Source organism: Henckelia pumila, chromosome 4 (genome assembly GCF_033568475.1).
Source record: "Henckelia pumila isolate YLH828 chromosome 4, ASM3356847v2, whole genome shotgun sequence".
Classification (NCBI taxonomy): domain Eukaryota; kingdom Viridiplantae; phylum Streptophyta; class Magnoliopsida; order Lamiales; family Gesneriaceae; genus Henckelia; species Henckelia pumila.
The window spans coordinates 37969082-37996760 of NC_133123.1; the positions used below are offsets into that span (position 1 = coordinate 37969082).

Here is a 27679-nt window from a genome sequence, read left to right on the forward strand (position 1 = left end):
ATTCTAATCAAATTTGAATGCATTAAATATTTGTGAAAAATCAGTTTCTACCTAAACCGCAAACTGAAACCGAATTCTATTTCTAGTCGGTTTTACAATATGTTAATTATTAGAGTGATCAAAATCAATTCCTCCTCTGTCGACTTGGAATCAATTAACATACAAGCAAACAATTGATCAGACTATTCACTAGACAAATACAAATCTGACAATCAATAAATAAAATCAACTCTGAAAAATCCCAAACAAACATCCAAGTTTTCTACATAAATTTATTCGGCCCAATCACAATGTCTTGGTTGAAAATAAACTACTCAATAATTAAAAACAATAATTCAAAAATAAAAATAAAAAGAAGACAAGAAAATAAAAATCTTCTCTCCCAAGCCTTATAGCCGCCTCCTCTGTGTTGTGCACGTTCTGGAACTTCCGAACCCCCAAAATATGTTAAATCTTGTATATATATGGTCCGGAACGCCTACCAGTTAATTTCCTTCACAAAATAGAACTTTCCGGAACAAAACTGACCCCGAAACATGCGCGCGCGCGCAGCAATAAAAAACAGAGGTCTGAACATGCAACTCGCGCGCGCGCAGTACAAATTTTCTGCGCCGAGCGACGATTTTCAAAAATTCAAATCTAGAGATCTAGCCGTCGGATCGAGCTGAAATTTGGACATAAGCTTCAAAACATCTTGAATTTAATCTGAACGGTGAAGATCGGATTTGGATCTCTCTAAAACTAAATTTTATTTTTTGAACAAAGCTGCTCCGTAATTCACTCTTCAACAATTCATTTTCCTACAAAATTAACCCGGGGAGTGAAATACATACACATGCAATAAAACACATAAAAATACATAAAAATAATATGAATGCACACAAATTAGACATAAACCTATCACGAAATAATGCACACAAAATGCACTTATCACTTAGCTAGATGATCCCTATCATTTAACACGTGATATACACATCCAAAAACATGAAAATATTTAAGGTTTGGACTCTTTTCCACGAGAGTTTCATAGGATGTCATAGTAGTACCATTCCTCAAATAAACTCTATTTGAAATACGACATGCAGTATTCAAGGATTCAGCCCAAAAACGTTTTGAAATATTTTTCGAACTCAACACACTCTTGTCATTTCTTGAAAAGTCCTATTTTTCCTTTCATCAATTCCATTTTTTGTGAAGTTTTAGGAGCAGAAAATTCATGAGAAATACCTTTTTTATCACACAAACTAGCAAAAAAAGAGTTTTCGAACTCCTTACCATGATCAGTACGAATCCGGATTACCTTCAGATTGTGGAGATTCGAAATATTAGTGAGAAGTTTCTTGAATACCTCAAATGTGTCTGATTTTTCTCTCAAAAAATTACCCAAGTATATCGTGAAAAATCATCCACACACAAAAGAATATTTCTTACCACCAAAGCTTTCAACATCCATTGGACCCATCAAGTCCATATGTACAAGCTCAAGGCAGCGTGTTGTCACAGATGTTGGCAACACCTCGTGTGACACACTAGTCTGCTTCCCTTTTTGACATGATTCACATACAAATAGAACACTTGATTTCAAATTTGGCATACATCTAACAACATCTAACTTACTCAAGTTCTTTAGTGTCTTGAAATTTTCATGTCCCAATTTTTGATGTTATAGGTCAAGTTCATTCACTTTCATGTGTCTACAAGCCATCTCTTCTCCGAGTTGATAGAAATTGTCAGATGACCTAGTACCTGTCATGACACAAAAATTTGTATTATCAAATACTTTGCACATTTTCTTATCAAATTGCACATGTAAATTATCATCACAAAGTTGGCTAATGCTTATTAGATTGGTGGTTAATCCTTCAACATGAATCACATTATGAAGCTTAGGCAAACCGGCAACATTCAATGTTCCTTTTCCAACAATATTTCTCTTTGAACCACCTCCATGGGTTACTTTACCACTTTTCTATTCAACATAATCAGTGAAGAACTTCTTGAAACATGTCAGTATCTTTCAAGTCTTTGAGATGAACTCTACAGCACAAGAGAAGGATACATGGAAATCAATAGCACTTCAAGCTTCAAAGCCCTCATACGAGGAATATGTTCAATTCCATCAAGAAGTTCATCAGTCTTATTTAGAGGATGATTAGATCTCTCTCATGACAAAAAAATTCAATGATTATCTGAAAAAGATGAAAGAGACCAGAAAGACGGATCAAAAGCTCAAGGCTCCAATGTTCTCTAACAAGCCTTTGAGAATTACTGGACCAGAACAGTTACCAAGGAAGCTTACTGATTACCCTAAGCCTCGAATGATGTTGGAAGGAAAGAAGAAGTCAGTTCCAAAGAAGTTAGACATGGTACAATGTCATGCTTGTCAAGATTTGGACATTATGCAAATGAGTGTGCTAACACGCTTAGGAAAGGTATGAATACGTCTTTAAGTGATGAAAAGTCTGATGAAGAAGAACAGAAAGATGAAGAAAGCCACACTGCCTTATCTGCCCTACTAGAAAGCAAGAATAAGTTTCAAGTCAATCCTTTAGGTGTTGCCACACCTGGTCATAACACCTTCCAAAGGTCAGTCTGTTTAAATTCTTCCATTACTGATAATGTGTGTGATAATGATTCATGTGATGAGATTATATCCATGGAAGAAGCTCAGATGATGTTTGAAGAGTTACATGCTGATTGGATTGAAAGAAATAAGATGAATACCATTCTTTCAAAAGAAAATTATGATCTACAGGCTGATATGTCAAGGCTTGAAGTTATGCTGAGTAAGAAAGACATGGAATTAATTCAGGTGAAGGAAGAACTCGAAAAAGAAAAAGCTACATTGGACAAGTTTAATTCAAGCAATAAACGCTTGATTCTCTACTCATGATGGGAAGAGATGGTACGACTAGTTTAGGTTTTGAAAACAACACATTTGAGGTTGGTGAAAGTTCAAAAGGCCATGTGTTTGTCAAGGAAAGCAGCTGTACTGAAAGCTCAACTAAAAAGACCTCACAAATTGTTCCTCCGAAACCGAAGCCAAAACCTACTGTTCCTAAAAAAACCTAGAAGGAAAGGTAAGTACATTTGTCACTACTGTCATAGACCTGATCATATCAAACCATACTGTTTCAAGTTACAGGATGTCTATAGACAGAGATCTGCACCAAAGGTGTTTCCAACACCCTTCCACAACACCTACAGAAACAGATCTGTTGTAAGAAAAGTTTGGGTACCAAAAGCTGATATTCACTGTTATATGATTTATACTGCTTTGAGAACTAATGTTTCAGGTGCTTGGTACTTTGATAGCGGTAGCTCACGTCATATGATCAGTTCAGTCATCTTCATCTTTGAGGTGTCTTTTATCTCCTCAAGTGCCCAAATCTTCCCATTGAATCTCTTTGGCAAAGACCGAAGAACTTTGTTCACCATATTCTCACTAGCAATAGGTCATTCAAGAGCATGCGCCTCTATAGCTATCTCTCTAAGTTTCTTAACATAATCAGCAATAGTCTCATCCTCATCCATCCTGATATTCTCAAATTTTGGGTTTAACAATCTCATTCTTGTTCTTCTCACACTATCAGTTCCTTCACAGTGTTCTTGAAGAGCATCCCACACATCCTTGGCAACTGTGCAGTCAGCTATGATTCCAAACATTCTCATATCTACAGATGAAAAGATTGCATTGATTGCTTTAGCATTGTAGCTTGAACTTTGCGTTTCCTCAGCGGTCCATGTTTCTTCTTGCTTAATAATGTATTCTCCATCTTGATCTAGCGTCTTTGGAGGATTCCAACCAGTCAGAATACTTTGCCATGCACGAACATCAGTCGTTTTGATAGTGTATCGCATCCTTGTCTTCTACAATGCATAATTCGTGCCATCAAGAACCGGAGGTTTTAAAAACGAGTTTGCAATAGACGATGAGTCCATCTTATTCCCTGTAATAAAATAAACAAACCAGGATCAGTTCTTAGTGTATCAAGAACATGACTCTGATACCACTTGTAAGGAAATAAGGGTTGCACATAAACAATTTGAGGTGTTGTCACAAGGTGTTGACAACACCTACAATAACACCTTGAATAAATTGCAGCGGAATATAAATTTAAGCGTGAATAAAATAAATAAACAACCAAATAAACAAACTCAAATATTTTAAGCAAGAGTATAAAATACTCTTGCAGCGCCTCAGGGCAAAACTTTCTCTAGAAAATAATCAAAGAGTTTTACAAACCCTAAAACTAGTGATTATTGTAAAATCAATTTTCTCCAACACATGAGAAAATAAATCAAAGAAAAGCATCTTCTAAAATTCTATACGAAAATAAAATAAATAAACAAAACACGGAGATGAATCTTTGAGGTCGAAACTTGAATAGAACACTTCAATGTTTGATCTTCGATCTTCACGTGTTCTTCAAGGTTACACAACCAACACAGCTTCAATAATTCTCTCAAATTTCTTAATCTTGTATAAACGTGTATCTCTCTAGGTTCTCTCTTTTCATTGTGCACGTCTATCTCAATATATAGGCAAGAATCCTTCTTTTCTTGGTTTTGTTGTATGCATAGGATTCTCTATATTTGATTATATCAAATCTACAAAAATAAAGAAAGATGCACGTTAGATATGATATGATAAAAACTATAATAAGCTTATCAATATTTCAAATCAACTTTCCAAAGGAAATAAATAACTTATATAAAAGTTACTTCATGTTCAAGAAAGACAAAAAATATTAATTAAAATCTTTTCAAAAACTTTAGATTTATAAGGAATAAAATATTCCTTTCGAGTTCAAATTTCAAAGCTATTTACAGATGACGTGTTGTTTAATGGTAATTTTCACTTTTTTTGGTTAAATGTGTGAAAAATATTTGGAGGGGTTTCGGTTTTTTGTTGCTATTGGAACTAATGATTCATTCGTGTTTTTTTTTCCTTTTAAAGGGTTGAAGTTTAATTGTTTTAAGTTTTTAGATGGAAAACTTTACTTCTTCGTGTTTTATTCATATATGTCATTTTTAAACTGTTGATTGAAGTAATAATAGCATGATGAAGAATATTATTTTTTTAGTTCGGGATTGAAAGAAAATATTTGATGCTCAAGTATATTCGCAATTGTTCGTACTTGACTAGTTCATAATGTGGCTTCAGCCTGACGCCACCAATTTGTTTTCTTTTATTTCTCTGGGTTCTTGCTACTTTCTTTCTTTCAGTGAACTACTACGTGTGTTCGTGTATTGGATTGATTTTCTTCAGCACACTTCATGCTATGTGGGGTTAACACGTGTTTGATACATGAAGATGTGCGCACATGATAACTTTGTAATTAGATAGAATACACGTACACATTCATGTGTTGCTTAAACACACGTACACACACACGTACATGATATCTGGGGAAGCATTCAGTTGTCTTTTCCATTTTTTTATGAAATCCATTCGGTTATTTATTTTAGCACGGTCAAACACTTGGATGAAATTTTACTTTAGATGTGTGATTAGATGAGTATTTCTTGGACTTGAGCTGATTTTTTTATAGGACTTCTTGGCTAACTGTGTGAAAAATATTTAGAGGGATGTGGAATTTTTGTTGATGTTCCAACTAATGAGTTTCATTGCTTCGGTGTGTGTGTGTGTTCTTTTTAAATCTTTTGAATTTGAATTTGAATTTGAATTTGAATTTGAATTGCTTAAGTTTTTATTTGGAAACCGTTGCTTGTACGCATTTTATTCATAATTGCCTTTTTTTAAACCATTGATTGGAATACATGATGATGAATAAATGAGCTCTTTATTTTAGTAGTACAGCGTGAAGAATGAACTAACAAATTATGACTCAAAATTATTTTGGGTTTCAAGTATTTTGGTTGCTGAAAAGAGTTGGAGTGAATAGTTATGAGCAAGCTAAATTTGTAGGAATAAATGCTCTTTATTGTACCAAGTTCAAACTTCAAACTTGTGAAATTTACATTCAATTTATAGACGGTTTTTTTAATGGTTATTTTCACTTTACAAGCCAGACTATAACAAAAATAATTACGACAATAATAATAAACAAATTACATATTTAAAATTTCTTTAGTTTAAATGTATTTTTAATTATAATATGCTATTTTTTTTCATTCATAGGATATTTTGATATCTATTATAGCAGTGACGAAAAGGTTTTAATATAATCGTAGTTTAATCAAGCGTGTATAGTTTGTATTAGTTATGTTTTCATCTGAAATTTTTTAGTAATCAAGTTTTAGTTATAATAAGAAAATTACCTACGTAGTAATATTTATCTTTTATGTAATAAGTTTTATTTGGAGAAAAATGAAATATAACAAAATAATGCATAAAAAATAAAACATCTTGTTAAAATGCAACAAAGTTAAAAGGAAAAATATTATAAAAAGGTTTCTATAATAATGCACATCATATACATATAATATACGTTTTCTTAACAACAAAAACATGTTAATTGAACTGAATTCATCCCAACCTACCCAAAAAAAAAAAACCCATATATCCCAAAAAAGTTTGGATTCAGAATCAAATTCACCGAGAATTGATTTTTTTTGTAAAATATAATCAAGAGATCATAAGAACGAATGACAAGTGTTTACTTAAAGAACATAAAGAATGGATGCAGATACCACAGATTGCACAGAATCATTCAAAATATTTATTATCGTTCAAAAAGTCAAACAAAAGAACCTCATAGCAGTCTTTGCTCATGGCTTCTATCGCCACAGATCTAATCATCCATCGTCCAAGGCTCAGATTCAGGAGAGTCCCGAGCAGCTTAAAGTACCAAAACTCACTGAGTTTGTTTGAACCTAGCTCATGAAAAGAAAGAAAACAATGAGCGGACACACAGAGTACAGGATGAGATAAGTTTGAAACACTGTTTGGTAGAAAAAACACTTACCCCAACAGTTAGAAAAGCCGCCCAAGCACAAACATAAATGAAAACAGAACGACCAATTTAATCTGAGGAAAAAAACCAAGTAAATTACCTCGTGACATAACCCATAACCAAACCAGTGTAGGCCTGAGAAAATGAAATCCAAAAAGCATGCAGTATGGAAGAATACAGTGACAGAAAAATGGGAAAAAGAAGGGAAAACAGTCGAACAATAATTACTCGCAGAAAACAAAATAGAAAAACACACCAAAGAGAACGAAAAAGGTGCTAATTACTATAGTAATATTAAAATGACACTGAATCTAGGGCACACTAATTGTTAGCAATTATTACTAAGACAATCAAGAAGCAACAGGTAAATCCAACCTGAAATAATAAATGAATATCCATTAATTAGACATAAAAGTCCTAAAAGAAAGAGAATTGATGAGTTGCAAAACATGTCCTGAGCAATAGGTGCATCACCAGAATGAAGTTACAAAAATCATCACTAAAAACAATGATTTGAGCAGGACAACTACTATCAATTGATAGTCAAGAATCCTCGTGAAAAACTCTATCCATACCTTCCAAAGAGCTAGCTATGCACTTCCTTTTCCTACGACTATAAACTTTTACCCGCTCTCTCTGCATCAATAATGAGATTGTGACGAACATTGTATACAAAAATAAAATAAAATAAACACAGAACAATCTAATTTACAAAAAAGGAACTATACATACCTCAACTTTGCCATATTTTACATGTTGCATATGTGGATATATAAGAGGTAACCAGAAACATGTAAACTTCTCATCAAATGGCACTAAAACAAATCCTTCAAACCCAAATTTTTTCCCATGGGTGTTTTGAATTATTAAATGTACAACCGCTTCTCCATCTTTACATGTTATCACACTTCCAACCACTAGAACAGCGTGGTTTATAAGGTCAAAACCAACTTCTTCGTCTGATAGTACATATATATCCTGTAATGAACCACTAAATTAATAATTTATCGAATTTCATAAATTTAACTTGAATAACGATGAATTAAGTATATCAAAAAATATTGCATATTCTTTTATCATTTTCAAATATTTATATCCTAGTTATCTAACAAAATATTAATACTCAACCCATAACCTAAGAAAAAGATGATGTTTCATCTCCGAGAAAACCACACAAATCCTCAATTTAGTAAACATACCTTTTTATATTTCTCAAAGCATTCAGAGACTCGTAGTTGAGCAATAATCGGAAACTTTTTCAGACATTCGAGAACCTCAGTCTTTTTTAAAATCTTGAAACCATTGATATGGTACCTAGGTGCCTGTGTAAGAAAAATGAAAAATGAAAAATAAAAAGATAATACAAATAACTATATTTTTGTACTAAAGATGCAGGAAAATATTACCTCTTTGTCGAAATGAGCGACATGATTCAGTGTCGTGGCTCAACGAATACGGTCGTAGCCAGTAAACCACGATCCATAGCATATATGAGAGTATCATCTATACGACCACCATCGTTGCCCTTGGCAAGTTTCACAGCATCGTCCAGATTGTTTAATTCTTTGTATAAATTGTCATAACACTCGTTAAAGTCGAAATAGTACAACCCGTTCCATTCTTGGGTTAGTTTCTTATCAAACATTCTATATAATACCTCAATGCATGCTATCGGAGCTATAAAAGAACACGAAGGGACATTTTCTTGATTCCTAATCGGAGATAAGTGTCCATCTAACATTTTGAGTTCAACTACACTTGTCTTTTGCTTACGAATTATATGAGAATGGAGACGTTCAGAAATTGTCCTGTCAATGGGGGAAAAAAAAAAGTAAATATAAATGTAAATAACTAATTTAATATATAATTCCCTAAAGTTGGAAAAACTTTATCAATTAAATATTTTTTATTTAACTCGAACATTAAAATTCCTTCTAAGTTCTAACTGGATATTATTAAAATTAATTTTGAATACAATAATGATATAGATATTTGATATATGATAATTTTTACCCTTGATTAAAGTTAGTGATTGATTTTAGTGATGTAATGTAGCATATTCCAATAATTTTAAAAATTGGTATGGCGAAAATAGAGTCATTAGTAGATCAAGAAAGTCCATTTACAAAGTTTATACAAGGAGGCCAAATGAACAGAGACGGAGAGTTGGATAGTAAAATAAACAGGGATGGGAAAGTGGGAGGAGGTTACAACTTATCTTTCATCTTTCAGCGGGTGAGGATAGATGCTGATGTTTTCTTCCTTGTCAGATTGTTTACTGTCACTGACTCACTGTCAGCTTTGTTATCCTTTGTATATACTAATACTCGTATGCAGTCCGCTTTTTTTAACCAAAAACCAAAATAGAAGTAGAGAACGATTTTGAAAATGTTTTTTGGTATACAAATAAATAAATTTTATAAAAGTGGCAATTTCATAAATTAGTAGTTATCATTGGACAAAAATAAAATGGTGTTTTGGTAATTAAATTAAAAATATATTAAAGGGCAAAGATAAGGGATTAGCTGAAACGCCCTCTACTTTTAAATGCGGAATTTTTTTTTTTTTTAAATAATACTATTATACATACATGCCCATACATATATGTATATAAAATAAAATGCTAAATATTAAATAATCTAAAGAAAATATTAAATAAATAAATTCTTAAAAATATTTCATGCATCATTTAAAATCATAAATAATGGTACTGAAAAATATAATATGCGGAATAATACTAAAATAAAACATGTTTTCAATATTCAATCATCATAAACTAAAACTGCGACGGTCACGGGGTCCACTGCTCCGTGATCTCATACGTCCTCACCACCGGTAGGAGCTACATCAAATTCATCATGCTCACCTGCACCATATAAGCGTAGTGAGCCTAGGGGCTCAACATGTCTAATCCTTTATAACAAGGTTAAAAATAATGCATCACATAAATACTAATACATATACCTGTACATGAGCATGCATGGAAATATTTTCATAACATAAATGCTGAATCATAAATCTTACATATATCATAACTTCCTTCATCATATATAACATAATTGAGCAATACATTTAAAAACCTGTAGATGGTCCTATCCATAAGTGTGACGCTCATGTGTCGACTGATCAGTCTCATAAACCAACGTACGATGGCGGTGATAAATCACCTCCTATGGTAGTAAACTACCGAATCATATGGTGGATAACCACCCCTATGGTAGTAAAACTACCGAATCATATGGTGAAAAACCACCCCTATGTCACACATACTTCAATTTCCACAAAATATTTTATTGCTCATCATTTACATAATAATATTCATAATAAATTTCATGGATGCATGCACTGAAAATTTGTCCGTAATATATATTTAATTTATTTTTCATAATAAATATACTCATACTAAAAATATGAATTTCATGCATAAAATAATTAAATATATTCCGGACTTATTTATTTTTCATGGGTTGGTCCAGACTGCTGATCACTCATCTAGGCCCATTAATCTTACATTTAAGCCCAAATATTTCATTCAACTTAAATGGGCCTAAAGAAAATATCTAAGCCCATTAACTTAAACAAGCCCAATAAAACTCTAGCCTGACCCAAAAATTCCCTGACTGGCCCAAAAATTTCTATGGGCCCACGAGCCCATAAATTTATTGGGTTAACTTAAAAATAATTTAAAAACCCAAATAAAATTATTTGGAGGCCCAAATAATTTTCTAATTAATTTTAAAAGCCCAAAATCAATTAATCTCTTAATTAATTAAAAATTTAAAATACCCGAGCCCGGTCCACCTAACCCAGACCCGGACCACCTGACCCGACCCTAGACCTACCAGACCCGACCCGGACCCCCAAGACCCGGCCCAGACCCAGCCCCGACTCACATCCCGATTCCCCTTCCCTTACTCTCTCCGCTGCGCGAGCAGCAGACTTTGCAGCCTGTTTCTGGACATCTCCGGCCACCCAATGGCCGGAGATCCACCATCACTGGCTAGCACACTTCGAGACCTTTCCAAAAAGCTAAGAATCAGCCCAATCCATCGACTATGGAGTGAGAACGAAGCTCTGCAACCCAGCCCTTCTGCACTAGCGCGCAGACGCGAGCAGCTGCGGAAAAACAGTTCGTTCTCGAAGCTCCGACCACGAAAGACCATGAAACCTCTTGCAAAAACTTAGAAAACTTCAAGACGTTTCCATAAAGCCAAAAACCAGCCAAAACGAAATCCTAACGAAGGAGAACGAACCGCTGCAAGTTCGCCTATCCTGGGCTCGCGCGCAGACCTGAGCAGCGCCGGGACTTTCGATCGTGCCGCTTGCTCCGACTATCAATCACTGTGAAATAAATTCCTAGACTTAGTAAACACGTAGGGGTTTCTAACACAACAAACCTCACATCAAACCGTGGCCCGAGTGAAGAGAACGAACTCTTTTTCCCGGAACTCTAAATCTGCGCAATCTGTGCACCAGATCTTGAATGCCACGGTTATATCCCATTCCAGCCCCATAACCCGACCATGGCTGGATTCCTAGGACCCTAGCCCACCACTGACTCGAGCCCTAGCCTCTGGACCGAACCATGCAAGGCACAAAAACGAGTTATGATCATGAATTCACCAAAACATGCAACAATTCATTCATACTTGCAATAAATTCGAACCATGGCTATTAAATTCTGAAACAAAAAATCTCATTCATGCATAATAGCTTATATGGTGTTAAAGAAAGGAGTTAAACATGCCTTTTCAATTTATAGACGAAGGTTGATGCGTTTACGTGGCTTCGGGACGACGAACGGACCAAAAACCTTTAAAGAATGAAGCTTGAATAATCGGCTATGGGGTTTTTTTTTCCCAGAATGAAGATGGAGGAGGGAAGGAGGGTGGAAGAAGAGGGAGTTGTCGGCTAAAAGAATTTGTGGTAGGGTAGGTTTAGGTTTTTTTTTTAAAATTTTGATAATTAGAATTAAAATAGGATATTAATAATTTAGAAATAAAATCATATCTAACTAAATATTTAAAATCCTTACTAAATAATAATAATCTGATAACACAACCAAAAATCCCGAAATATAAAATTAGGAAATTTTTAAATATTAATAAAAGTCATTAAAATGACTTATTTTGGCTAAAAATAAATCCTTAAATAAATATATAATTAAATACTAAAATTTTCTTGACAAAATATCTTAAAATATTATTTTTAAGGCTCATAAACTCATAAAATATTTTTGGCTAAATATTTTGGTATCTCGTCCGTCCACGGTTCCGTCTATGCGATCAAAACAATTAATTTCCATAAATCACGAAAATCACTAATTTTGGGTTAAATGTTAAAATAACTTAAATCATGCATATAAATCACATAATAACACATAAATTCATTTAACCCTTATTTTAAAATTAATTTCTCCTAATTATGCATGCGGATTTACGTTTTAGAAATTCTAGGTGTTACAATTCTCCCCCCCTTAAATTGAATTTCGTCCTCGAAATTAAAGTGTTTACTCGAATAACTCCGGGTAGCGAGTCCTCATGTCTGCCTCGGTCTCCCAAGTGGCTTCCTCCTCGGAATGATTCTGCCACTGGACTTTGACCATCGGTATGACCCGCGTCCTCAATCTCCGCTCCTCTCAGGTTAAGATACGAACAGGCCTCTCCTCAAATGCTAGATCTGGTGCTAACTGCAAAGGCTCGTGATCCAACACATGCGTCGGATTAGAGATGTATCTCCGAAGCATGGATACATGGAAAACGTTGTGCACTGCTGCAAGCCCTGGCGGTAGTGCTAAACGGTATGTCAAAGTGCCAACTCTCTCCAAGATCTCAAATGGCCCAATATATCTTGGATTCAACTTGCCTCTGCGACCAAATCTCATCACCCCTTTCATAGGTGATACTTTCAGAAACACATGATCACCTACTACAAACCCAAGATCTCGTCGTCGAGTATCAGCATAACTCTTCTGACGACTCTGAGCTGTTCTCATACGATCCCGTATCTGTGTCACAACATCGGCAGTCTGCTGTACAATCTCGGGACCAAATAAAATCCTCTCGCCAACCTCATCCCAATGCACTGGCGATCTACATCTTCTCCCGTAGAGAGCTGCATAAGGAGCCATACCTATAGACGACTGAAAACTGTTGTTATAGGTAACTCCACTAATGGCAGTCTAGTCTCCCAAGAGCCCTGAAAATCAATGACACAAGCTCTCAGTAGATCCTCAAGAATCTGGATCACCCTCTCCGACTGACCATCTGTCTGGGGATGGAACGCTGTACTGAATAATAGCCGAGTCCCCAAAGCTGTGTGCAAACTCTTCCAGAATGCAGACGTAAATCTCGGATCTCTGTCCGATACAATCGACACTGGTATGCCATGCAGTCTAACAATCTCCTTAATGTAAAGCTCTGCATACTGCGTCAATGAGTAAGTAGTCTTCACCGGCAAGAAATGAGCTGACTTGGTGAGTCTATCCACGATCACCCAAATAGCTATACATCCTCTAGTACTCCTCGGAAGGCCAACTACAAAGTCCATCGTGATGTTCTCCCACTTCCACTCCGGAATGGGTAGAGGCTTAAGTAACCCTGCAGGACGCTGATGCTCTGCCTTGGCCTGCTGACAAGTCAAGCACTCTGATACAAATCGGCCAATATCTCTCTTCATGCCGGGCCACCAATACAATGACTGCAAATCTCTATACATCTTCGTACTTCCGGGGTGAATGGAATACGGAGATGAGCCTCTGTCAAGATCTCAATCCTCAACTGATGATAGCCAGATCGCAAATCGATCTTGGAGAAAACCGAAGCTCCCTGCAACTGATCGAACAAATCCTTAATCCTCGGAAGTGGATACTTGTCCTTCACAGTGACCCTGTTGAGCTCTCGGTAATCGATACAAAGTCTCATGCTACCATCATTTTTCTTCACAAACAACATTGGAGCTCTCCAAGGAGAAAAGCTAGGACGAATAAAGCCCTTCTCCAACAACTCTTGAATCTGCTCCTTCAACTCTTTCATCTCAGTAGGAGCAAGTCGATACGGTGCCTTAGAGATAGGCACAGTACCTGGTAACAGATCAATACTGAACTCCACCTCTCTAGCTGGTGGGACTCCCGAAACGTCCTTCGAAAAGACATCTGAAAAGTCACAAGCCACCTCTATATCTGACAATGATCTGCTAGGTGGTTCTGATGAAGTGACTACACTGGCGAGAAACCCCTGGCAACCATGTCTCAATAACTTCCTCGCACGTGTAAAAGAGATAACAGGCGAGGTCTCACTGCTCGGAGATGCATAGAACACAAAATGGTCGCCTACCACTGGTTTCACTGCCACTGTCCTCTGCCAAAAATCAATCACTGCTCCGTTGACTGACAACCAATCCATACCCAAAATCAGATCGAATCCAGTCAACGGTAAAACCACAAAATCTGCTCTGATAGTATGTCCCTGTAACTCCATCTCCAAATCTCTACAGACGCTAGTGGTAGTAAGAATCTGACCAGACGGCATAGTGACATCGTAACCTGTAACAGCAACCTCAGGCTTGATGCCTACCCGCCTGATATACCCTAGGGAAATAAACGAATGCGTGGCTCCTGAATCTAGCAACACAAACGTGGAATTTCCTCCCACTAGAATTCTCCCTTTACGCAGAAAATCCCAATAATCGCATACTAAACTTACTTTTCTCCCAATACAAGTTACAAAATTATTTCTCTTAATAAAACACGAATAAAATGAGCATCCTACTCTAACCAAACAAATAGATAATTCATGCAATTTAAAATCATGAAGTAAATTCCAAAAAAAAAAATTTCTTAAAAGAAGAAGTTTAGGAAATACCGGTGATTAAGGAGGTATCTGGGTCTGGCTCCTCAGCCTGCATGACGAACACCCGCCCAGTGGTGTTCTTCCTCTTCGGGCAGTTATATGAAACATGCCCTGGCTCCTTGCAAACATAGCATACATTGGACCCCACTAGACACTTCCCGGTGTGCGGCTTCTGACACTATGGGCAGATCGGAACTCCTCCAGTATTAGGGGCCCCGCCCCTCTGCTGCTGCTGTAGCTGACGCCCCTGAGGCCTCTGCTGCTGTCCCTGCTGATTCGGGCCCTTAGACGGCCCAGTATACGGCTTCTTCGCAGGAGGCTTCGAAGTCGCCCTCTGATACCCTGGCTGAAACTGCCTCTTACTCTGCTGCTCTCGCTGCATCTCTCGCCTCCCTTCCTCAGAACGTAATGCTCTGCTAACTGCCGCCTCATAAGTAGTGACATCCAACATGCGAACGTCATGTTTGATGTCAGCCCGCAAACCATCCACAAATTGCCTCAACTTATCCGACGCACTGTCAGCAATAAGAGGCACAAAACGACACCCTCTCTCGAATTGGGTGATGTAATCCACCACAGACTTGTCTCCCTGGCGGAGACTCATAAACTCCCGGATCATGCGACTGCGCACATCCTCAGTGAAATACTTGGCATAGAACATGCGTCTGAACTCTATCCAAGTCAATGTAGGTAGATTCACACCTCGAACCGCACCTTCCCACCAAGAGGCTGCATCACCTCTCATCATATACACTGCACACTTCACCCTGTCAACATCAGTGATCCCCATGTAGTCAAATATGGACTCCAGTGATCGAATCCACCCCTCAGCAATGAGTGGATCAGTGGTGCCGACAAACTCCTTAGGTCCCTTCTTCTGGAACCGCTCGGCAACATCCTCATCATGGGTGAGCCTAGGACGTGCCGCCTGCTTCTCCAACAGAGCAGTAATCTCAGCCATCATATTCGCATTGGCCTGCTCCAATGCTGCAAGAGGATTCTGCGGAGGTGGAGGTGGAGGTGGAGGTGGAGGTGGAGGTCCCCCTCGCCTATTCATCTGTCTCGGAGGCATTCTGCACCACCACATATTTCTTTACGTAAATCGCAATGCATAACTTAAGGGTTCTAAAACTTTTCTAACATGAAAATCTTAAATCATTACATATGCTCCTTATAAATCATAAGAAAACAATTTAAAACTTACAAACCGATAGTAGGATTTCTGAGCTTCACATAGCAGTAGGACACCCTCCAAGGACCGCGCTCTGATACCAAATGAAACGCCCTCTACTTCTAAATGCGGAATTTTTATTTATTTATTTTTTTAAATAATACTATTATACATACATGTCCATACATATATGTATATAAAATAAAATGCTAAATATTAAATAATCTAAAGAAAATATTAAATAAATAAATTCTTAAAAATATTTCATGCATCATTTAAAATCATAAATAATGGTACTGAAAAATATAATATGCGGAATAATACTAAAATAAAACATGTTTTCAATATTCAATCATCATAAACTAAAACTAAAACTGCGACGGTCACGGGGTCCACTGCTCCGTGATCTCATACGTCCTCACCACCGGTAGGAGCTACATCAAATTCATCATGCTCACCTGCACCATATAAGTGTAGTGAGCCTAGGGGCTCAACATGTCTAATCCTTTATAACAAGGTTAAAAATAATGCATCACATAAATACTAATACATATACCTGTACATGAGCATGCATGGAAATATTTTCATAACATAAATGCTGAATCATAAATCTTACATATATCATAACTTCCTTCATCATATATAACATAATTGAGCAATACATTTAAAAACCTGTAGATGGTCCTATCCATAAGTGTGACGCTCATGTGTCGACTGATCAGTCTCATAAACCAACGTACGATGGCGGTGATAAATCACCTCCTATGGTAGTAAACTACCGAATCATATGGTGGATAATCACCCCTATGGTAGTAAAACTACCGAATCATATGGTGAAAAACCACCCCTATGTCACACATACTTCAATTTCCACAAAATATTTTATTGCTCATCATTTACATAATAATATTCATAATAAATTTCATGGATGCATGCACTGAAAATTTGTCCGTAATATATATTTAATTTATTTTTCATAATAAATATACTCATACTAAAAATATGAATTTCATGCATAAAATAATTAAATATATATTCCGGACTTATTTATTTTTCATGGGTTGGTCCAGACTGCTGATCACTCATCTAGGCCCATTAATCTTACATTTAAGCCCAAATATTTCATTCAACTTAAATGGGCCTAAAGAAAATATCTAAGCCCATTAACTTAAACAAGCCCAATAAAACTCTAGCCTGACCCAAAAATTCCCTGACTGGCCCAAAAATTTCTATGGGCCCACGAGCCCATAAAATTATTGGGTTAACTTAAAAATAATTTTAAAACCCAAATAAAATTATTTGGAGGCCCAAATAATTTTCTAATTAATTTTAAAAGCCCAAAATCAATTAATCTCTTAATTAATTAAAAATTTAAAATACCCGAGCCCGGTCCACCTAACCCAGACCCGGACCACCTGACCCGACCCTAGACCTACCAGACCCGACCCGGACCCCCAAGACCCGGCCCAGACCCAGCCCCGACTCACATCCCGATTCCCCTTCCCTTACTCTCTCCGCTGCGCGAGCAGCAGGCTTTGCAGCCTGTTTCTGGACATCTCCGGCCACCCAATGGCCGGAGATCCACCATCACTGGCTAGCACACTTCGAGACCTTTCCAAAAAGCTAAGAATCAGCCCAATCCATCGACTATGGAGTGAGAACGAAGCTCTGCAACCCAGCCCTTCTGCACTAGCGCGCAGACGCGAGCAGCTGCGGAAAAACAGTTCGTTCTCGAAGCTCCGACCACGAAAGACCATGAAACCTCTTGCAAAAACTTAGAAAACTTCAAGACGTTTCCATAAAGCCAAAAACCAGCCAAAACGGAATCCTAACGAAGGAGAACGAACCGCTGCAAGTTCGCCTATCTTGGGCTCGCGCGCAGACCTGAGCAGCGCCGGGACTTTCGATCGTGCCGCTTGCTCCGACCATCAATCACTGTGAAATAAATTCCTAGACTTAGTAAACACGTAGGGGTTTCTAACACAACAAACCTCACATCAAACCGTGGCCCGAGTGAAGAGAACGAACTCTTTTTCCCGGAACTCTAAATCTGCGCAATCTGTGCACCAGATCTTGAATGCCACGGTTATATCCCATTCCAGCCCCATAACCCGACCATGGCTGGATTCCTAGGACCCTAGCCCACCACTGACTCGAGCCCTAGCCTCTGGACCGAACCATGCAAGGCACAAAAACGAGTTATGATCATGAATTCACCAAAACATGCAACAATTCATTCATACTTGCAATAAATTCGAACCATGGCTATTAAATTCTGAAACAAAAAATCTCATTCATGCATAATAGCTTATATGGTGTTAAAGAAAGGAGTTAAACATGCCTTTTCAATTTATAGACGAAGGTTGATGCGTTTACGTGGCTCCGGGACGACGAACGGACCAAAAACCTTTAAAGAATGAAGCTTGAATAATCGGCTATGGGTTTTTTTTTTTCCCAGAATGAAGATGGAGGCGTGAAGGAGGGTGGAAGAAGAGGGAGTTGTCGGCTAAAAGAATTTGTGGTAGGGTAGGTTTAGGTTTTCTTTTTAAAATTTTGATAATTAGAATTAAAATAGGATATTAATAATTTAGAAATAAAATCATATCTAACTAAATATTTAAAATCCTTACTAAATAATAATAATCTGATAACACAACCAAAAATCCCGAAATATAAAATTAGGAAATTTTTAAATATTAATAAAAGTCATTAAAATGACTTATTTTGGCTAAAAATAAATTCTTAAATAAATATATAATTAAATACTAAAATTTTCTTGACAAAATATCTTAAAATATTATTTTTAAGGCTCATAAACTCATAAAATATTTTTGGCTAAATATTTTGGTATCTCGTCCGTCCACGGTTCCGTCTATGCGATCAAAACAATTAATTTCCATAAATCACGAAAATCACTAATTTTGGGTTAAATGTTAAAATAACTTAAATCATGCATATAAATCATATAATAACACATAAATTCATTTAACCCTTATTTTAAAATTAATTTCTCCTAATTATGCATGCGGATTTACGTTTTAGAAATTCTAGGTGTTACATTAGCTATATCAACGTACTAGCTCCTCAACCTTAATAAAATAGAATAGATAGAATAGATAAAATTGCAGATTCTGTTCAGAATTATATTTAGGCATTGGTTGAAGGGCAACAATATTAACCTGTTGATAATTTATTTTATCCAACCTCAAGTTTACTTGGTCATATTATTTATCCATCTACTAATTATTTATCTTACACCAATGAAATTATTAATTATTTATTTTACCCTTAATAAATAACATTATTCATATTTTATTAATTATATCCTATTTAAAATTTAATCAATCAAATGAAATAAACTATTATTTATCAATCAAACCAAATATTATATTCACTATAAATTTTTATTTCTTTTTTTATTATATTAGATATCTATATTTACGTTATTATCCAATCTTTAACTTCAAACAGTGCCTAGGTGTATCAGAAATCATTAAGGTGTATAGTGTAAATACCACTATCATCTCTCAAAAAGCCTCACAAAGAAAAACATAACACTACATCGAAATACCCAAAATACATTATAAAAATAAAATACTAATATTAAATAACATTCAAATAATTAATACAATACCTAAATGATATCAGCTTTATACATATTTTAGATTACAAGATACACTAATGGGGGATGAAAATATCTTTATGAGCATATGAAAAGTTTACTTTGATTAAACTATTAATAAATAAACACTTGTTATTCATAAATATAGAATGGGAAAGATAAAGTAAATTTCTAGACTTCAATGACTTACATGGAGTTTAAAATTTTACAAGTATTCAATCTACACTTTATATACTCTATAAAAGTTTAGATGTATTCCAACAAATTTTGTTGATTTTTAAAAAGTCATGTGTATTCAAACTTAACTTTTAAAAACATTACAAAAATCTATAGGTATACAAAGAGAGGTGTATTGACTCTAGATTTTTAATATTTTTGTGGAGATTAAAAGTCTAGAGTTGTGTTTGAATGAAAGGATTCAAAATCCATGGATTTAAATGTGTTTATATTGTTTAAAAACTTTATAATATTTGAGTAGTTTGAAATCCATTTTGATAAATATAATTATAGTGTAAATAAATCAGTATTCTAAATGGCGGTCGAGGGTAGCCAGCCGCCCCTTGGCATCAGGCGGCCTCTTCAAGCGGCCCCAAGCTGTACGGCGGGCGAGGCAGGCCCTTGGGCCGGTGAGCCGGCTAAGGCGGTCAACAAATTTTTTATTTTAGTCAAAGGTCAAGAGTCAATTAATTTTAAAAACCTAGTAAAAAATCAATTAATTTGAAAAATCTAGTCAAAGTCTACCATTTTTAAAACCCTGGTTATTTTGAATTTTGAAAACACTACCCATTTTCTTTTTGTTTTTCACTTTTGGTCAAGCCTCCCCACCATCCACCAGTAGACCCACACACCTCAAACTGTCGGCCATCGCCTGTCTCCCGCCGTCGGCCGCCGCCAACAAGCATTTAGGTCAACTTTTGTATATTTAACCTACTTTTACATAATTTTTCAGAATTTTTTTATTTCAAAATTCATATTTTTTATTACATTGCATGACTATATATGATTATCTATAAAAAAAAATGCTAAAAAAAATTCAACCGGCCTAGGCGGCATTCATATTTTTTATTACATTGAATGATTATATATGATTATCTATAAAAAAAAAAATGCTAAAAAAATTCAACCGGCTTAGGCGCCGCCTAGGCGGCCGAGGCGGTAGTCGGTAGGCGGTCACGGACAACCCCGCCACCGCCTTCCGCCATTTACAACACTGAAATAAATAGAAGATCGATTTGAGATTCTTCTTCTAAACTTATTTATTAATGAAAATAAATTCTAAATTTTGAATTTCAAATGATTCAATCCAAATGAAACCTAGAAATATTCAATCTAAACTTTTATGCACTCTTATAAGTGTTTATTGGTATTAAAAGGGAAGTAACGTGGTTTACTTGGCACCATTCAGGGGACACTCGACATTGGTATAGGTATAAATAAACCAACGGGTGCTGGAGGAGGAGAGAGCTCACAACCATAGGATATCAAGACTTGAGAGATGCTTAGTAATCGATACAACAGAAAAATGATTGGCTCTAGAATATATGTATATGTATACATAAATATAGAGGAATTTTCAGCTGTCCAACAATGTTTTCCTACTTCGTCCGCGACAACTAAAACCCGGTCGTGGGTTTTAGTGGTTTTTGTTTTTTTTGCATCACTAAAACCCACTACCGGGTTTTAGTGGTCGCGGACGAACGAAAACCCACTACCGGGTTTTAGTGGTCGCGCACAAAGTGGGAAACATGGTTGGGCAGCTGAAAATTCCTCTATATATATATATATATTTATGTATAAGTCATACGTGAGAACAGAGTCTATGCAATTCTTCTGCAGTGTGAACTCGAGTTAATGGCTTGTAATTTCATCCCTTTTCACTATGAGATTTGGGTTAAAACTCTGGTGTATCAGATCGTGTATTCATCTTGGTTATAGTAAAGTAATCTCATGATCAAGTGGATGTAGATTGTTTATGTCCGAACCACTGTAATTGCTTACTTTCGGTTATTCTCTTCTTAAGTGTCTTTGAAGGTAGAGATTCCGGTGATTAAGAACCAAGAAACATTGATTATTCACAACCTGGCATCAGAGCCAGGTTCGAGAAACAAGATGGGGTCTGTGAGATATGAGATCAAAATATTCACACGCAAGAACAATTTCGGGCTATGGAGATTGAAAATGAGGGTATTACTAGTTCAACATGGTTTGGAAGATACGCTGGTTGGACAAGAGAAGATTGTCCTCTTCAATCAAGGATCAAGGGAGGAAGTTATGAAAATTGACGAGAGGAGAATTTGATTTTGATCAATCTAATAATCAACACGAGGTAAAATTGATTAGAAATATTATTCGATTTTATTGTGCGGTTTTAGGTAAAAACCGAATTCTCATAATTCCTAATGCATTCAAGTTTGATAAGAATTATGAAAATTAATCCGTCGATATTTGAATAGGTTTAATTGTTCTAGAAATAGACCTTTAAACAAGTTATGAGAATTCACCGTAATTTAAGATTTAAATCTGAGTCCTGAGTTAACTACATTTACATGATTTGTTCGGTACCTGCGTATGTCTTGGTTGGCTTATTTTAATTAGAGTTATTATTGAGTTCTAGTTTCTAGTTAATTTATTATTATTTTAAATTCTTATTTCATTCAATCCATACTCCTTTCTATTATTATTTATTTTGTCTAAATTAAGTAAAATAATCAAATCTTCAGAATTGACAACATTCCCTGTGGGATAGATACTTGGACTCATTGTCCATTCACTATTACTTGACCTAGTGCACTTGCTAGTAAATATCGAATTTAGCGGTCACTAAGCAAAATGATCTTGAGGTCACAAGGTGGAGATTTGAAGTGATGTGGTTCACTTGTGCACAATTCAGGGGACGCACTTGAAGATGGTAAGTATAAATAAGCCAATGGGTACATGAGGAGGAGAGAGCTCACAGCCACAAGATATCAAGACTCGAGAAACGCTTAGTAACTGCTACAATTGAAATATGACTGGTTTTAGAATATATATATATAGAGTAATTTTCAGCTGTCCAACCATTCCTGCCCAACTCGTCACCGACCACTAAAACTCACTACCGGGTTTTAGTTGTTTTTTTTAAAAAAAAATCGTATCACTAAAACCCACTACCGGGTTTTAGTTGTCGGGGACGAGTTGGACATCATTGGTTGGGCAGCTGAAAATTTCTATATATATATATATATATATATATAGAAAATATAAATGTATAATGCATATGTGAGTGCAATTCTTCTGTAGTAGGAACTCTTGAGTTAGTGGCTTGCAATTTTCATCCTTTTCACTGATTTGGGTTAAAACTCTGGTGTATCAGATTGTGTATTCATCTTCGTTATAGTGAAGTGATCTCATGATCAAGTGGATGTAGGACAATATTATTTGAGTCCAAACCACTATAATTGCTGCGTCATTTTATATTCTTGCATCCAGTTATTTTTCTTCTTGAGTGATCGTTGAAGATAGATATGTTGGTGACTAAGAACCAAGAAACATTGATTAATCACAACACAAAGTAAATTTCTGTAGAGATTAAACGTAACAACCAAAATCGCTCAGAAAAGTCGCATTCCTATTTTAAATGAATTATGTGAAATATTTGATATATTAAATATACGATTTTATTTCTAAGGAAAATTTTAAAGATTTTCAAGTGAGGAGTTCGAAACTTGGTCATGGGAAGAAGACCGGAATTGTGCGACGTATTTTAGAAATCCTAGGGTTATTTTTTATGAATACTATGGGATTTTATTGTAGGGGCAGCGTGGTTCATGTGAGACCCAAGCCCTTTGGCCCAATCCACCACCCCGGCCTAAGTCCATCTCCAAATGTTCTAGACTCTTGCAATCAAACCTCTACACAATGTTTGTAGAAGATCCGTAAGTGGAAGTGTATTTTCATGGTATTTTCATAGTGTTGTTTCATAATATTTAAATGTTAAACCATGTTCTACGGCATGAGATTGTTTCCCACAATTTGTAATTACATTGCATGATATATATAATTTTCATAGTATTTTCATGACTATTTATAATTACATTGCATGATATATCTAATTAGCTATAAAATATTGCTAAAAAAATCAACCGCCTAGGCAACCGAGGCGGTAGGCGGTCATTGACCCCGCCACCGCCTCCCGCCATTTACAACATTGCTCATATATTATACTAATATATAATAAAACCATGTAACTAGTTTGAGAAAATAGAGGTGTTAGGCAATTCAAAAATTACATCATGACTCCATATAATTAGTATAGGGTGTTCTTGTGTTATATATAGTAAAAGATATGTAATTAACTTGTGTTTATTCATAAATAAGCTTCATACAATACAATACAATTTATACAAGGTGCAAATAATAATAATAAATATAAAAATGCAACTAACATAATTAATAAAGATTTATTACCACATTAATACTAAAAAGTAATTAATCAAGAATTTATCTTTTACTATATTATTAAAGTTCGGCACCATATAATAACTGATCAATGTCTTGATCTATTTTTCGATATACCAAAATGCCCTTCTATTCATGTTCTTTTTGTTCTTCCCATGTTTCTTACTTCTTCTCACCCACGTCTTCCAAACTATGTTCTCTTTGCCAAAACTATAAAATAACCAAATCATTCAATTCTGAAAATCCAAAACCCAAAACCAAAAGAATGGAAAGGTTCGGATGGTCGAGGAATCATTGCAAGGGACAAAACTAATTGCTGACAAGGTTGTTTTAATATTGATTTTCTTTCATTATAATGTTATTGATGCCATTAAAGAGACTAATAATTAGTATTGAAAAAATAATTATTCTCTTTGCTACAAATCACCAATTTCAATGTTTTTTTCTCTTTATTACTGGTGAAATATTTTTAACATGTTTCCGTTCTTTCTAGAATAAATTGCTTCTGGTGTAATGAGGGCTACAATCAAAGGCATAGGATGACGCAGGTTTTTGTACATACTTTATTTTTTCCTTATTCTTTTCCTAATTTCTCCTAGAACTTTATTTGTCAAGTATTGTAGGGAAAGGTTGATGCCAACATGGGCACATGTTTGAGAGTCTAAAACGAAATTGAAAGTTAAAAATTTTTAATTAATTATTTTCTTTGAAGAATTTTTTGAACATGGTTGTGCTTATTTAGTTATTTGTGGTTATTTTTGTTCCAACTTTTATGTGATACTTTGTGCTTAAGGTCCTAACTTTTTTTTGAGAATTCTTCTCAGTACCTGTCAATGTTTCTTCAGGGTGCTTTGAATTTTGTGGATTCCTTGCGTGCTTGAATTAAACCAATATAAGTGTTTGAAATTTATCAAGACTCAAACCAATAGGATCCAGAACATTCACTTCATATCTTAAAATGCTATCCTTATCGCGATTAGATTTATTTTTGCACTGTAGGAACAGTCAAATGCTTCCATGAGTGAAAAAAACAACATATGCAATTTTTTACAAGATTCTCTTTATGTCATGTTTTTTGTGTATAAATATGGCTTGTTGATTGCACTTATGAACTCATTTGTTTTTTGTTTGTGTAGATGATATTTATATGCAAGAGAAAGGAAGCAACTTTGATTCAAAAGTATGCATTTTTAAAACTTCAAGAGAGGAGACAAAAGGTTTGGGCGGCAATTACAATGATTAAGAGTATAGGGATCTGTCCGGTGGTTTTCAACATACACGATTTAAGTGATAAGTTATGACTTAACCACCGGACATGAGAATACAATAAAAAGTTGCGGCTAGGTGTATGTACAAGTGTACTAAATATTAGGGTTTCTTTAAATTTTTTTACTTTGATCCCCTCGCCCACCCCTGCACATCTTCTATCGCCTACAGAACCACCTATGGCAAAGGGGTGCAGTCGATGGCCGCCTCCCACTAGGTTTTCGGGCAGGGCAGGTCCCCGGGGTCCAGGTTCTACTTAGAGGTTGGTACCGAATTTGACCAAACCCGTCCCGTTGTCATCCTTAGTAATTGTAAAATACTTCCGATCACTACAATTGAATCACTTCTCTAACATGTATAAATGACTAGAACCAATAAAATAACTTGCTTACTTATAAAATGAGTAAAGAGCACCATTATTTTCAAATAAATGAAGTTGAGTATTATTTAAACAACTATATATTACCTGCGCACCATTTCCTAGCAAGAAAATGAAGAAGTGAAGTGCGAAAAGCAGATCAAATTTCCTGTTCAACAAAGAGAGAGTAAGACATAGTCAAATAATGTCAAATTATGATATTATTTAAGGAGTGATTCTCATAGTTTAACGGCATTTGTTTAAAACTAGTTAGTCGTTTTATAGATAAATAATCCACTTTCTACAAATATTCATTTATTATGTGTATCAAACTAATATTTTCCTATGTTTTTTGTTGTAGTTTCTAGCATCAATAGTTCATAGTTCATACAAATATACTATTTCCCCTGCCATTTGGGTGGGTTCAGAACATTTTAACTAATCATGTCGTCACTACCCTACGATAACTTAGTATTTCATCTTGTGTTAGTTAAACACTAAATTCCAAAGGTCACAAATTTAACTCGATTCAAGAAATCGAAGCGACAATCAGATCATAACCTAGCTCAAAATCATTATCATGATGGATCATAGAAGAACCCAACATCATGGCAATGTTGTTCAATGCGAATACAATAATTGCACACTTTACAAAAAAAAGGCTAGAGTTAGAATTTCGGCAAGTGGAAACAACTCACTCATATTGATGCTAAACAACAGTTAAGACTCTAAAAACAAGGGACACGATCCATCAAAGTCATAACAAATTTGGTGACCACCCATCCATGAATAACCACATCATGCCCAAACGAACAAGACATGCACCTCAATAACCATGGAACTACGGTCTCAAGGGTTTCGGGTATTCAAAATAATTCGAGACAATTGATATGAGCATAAGAAAAAAAATTTAATGACCAAATACAACATGTCAACACTACTAATTCACAACACCCAACTAATAGCAACATAAATTTTTGAAAAGTATCATCAACAAAAATCAGAACCATGATTAATTTCCAAAAACACAATAATTAATTAATTTCCCAAAAGTCCACAATTTCATAGCTTTACATGAAGTTCTCATCCACATCAAGTAATTTATTTAAATATTTGATCGCGTTAAAGTGACAAGTTCAACTCTTAATTATTTCCATTCCTCGCAATATTCATTTTTTAGTCCAAAATTCAAATTAAAAAAATCATAAATATCATAGCCAAATATTACCGCAACTTAATATATAGCAACATAAACCCCATAATTATCGAAACATCATAATTCAACAAAAATACTATTAAAGGTGCTCTAAATAAGGCTTGCCAAATTTACCTTGATATCGAGAACCTTGATACCTACACAAAAAAATTCATCAATAATCAACTTATAGCACAATATTCGTACCAAAATCGAATGGAAAATATTTCTCACCGAGAAGGGCTGGAATCGAGCTACGATACACCGAAAATCAACTAAAATTGAGCAATCTCAGAATTAGGTGGTCGCACTGACCCACGACGAAAAATAGCCAGAGATTGGGGAAAAAGGTCGGGCTCGCTGGGTAAGGGTCTTGAAGCAACCCACAACCTGAACAACAAGAAATAAACGGTGAAATCGCCAAAATTCGCGAGTAAAGTACTAAAGTCGCAAAAAGCAATGGTTCGGGCTCAATACTCTCAATGCAGACCACTGACAGGTCGATCGATCATGGTCTAGAGTCGGTCACCCGCCTCCGGCAATTAGTTGACAGTTTCTGGCGGAAATCAACTACATTTTGAATTGAATTAGGGCTTGGGAAATTGGGGGTTTTTTTTTTTTGATACAACAATGGAGGGAGAATCTCCTAACTACTACCTAACATGTGGGATTTGAACCCGAGACCATTTGGCTCTTGGCACCTCACTCTCGCCACTAGGCTAAGAGATCCTTGGCCGGAAATTGGGATCTTGGTTTGTGTTTTGTGGTATACCTCTCCCATATTTTACCTCACTCTCGCCACTAGGCTAAGAGATCCTTGGCCAGAAATTGGGATCTTGGTTGTGTTTTGTGGTATACCT

General features: G+C 35.6%; 1 long non-coding RNA gene across 3 annotated transcripts; it reads right to left on the reverse strand.

Moving 5' to 3' along the window:
• Nucleotides 1-4216: 4216 nt before the first annotated feature.
• Nucleotides 4217-27679, reverse strand: LOC140866671 (uncharacterized). 3 transcript variants are annotated; one of them, XR_012144954.1, is made up of 10 exons: nt 27297-27679; nt 27054-27209; nt 26955-26977; nt 25733-25793; nt 8327-8728; nt 8120-8242; nt 7653-7898; nt 7496-7556; nt 6719-6994; nt 4217-4611 (listed from the first exon to the last, which is right to left on the reverse strand). It is a non-coding gene; the product is annotated as an uncharacterized lncRNA (long non-coding RNA). The 3 variants fall into 3 exon arrangements; XR_012144955.1 differs by lacking the exon at nt 4217-4611 and having other exon boundaries at nt 6591-6994; nt 8327-8483; nt 8578-8728; XR_012144953.1 differs by lacking the exon at nt 4217-4611 and having other exon boundaries at nt 6591-6994.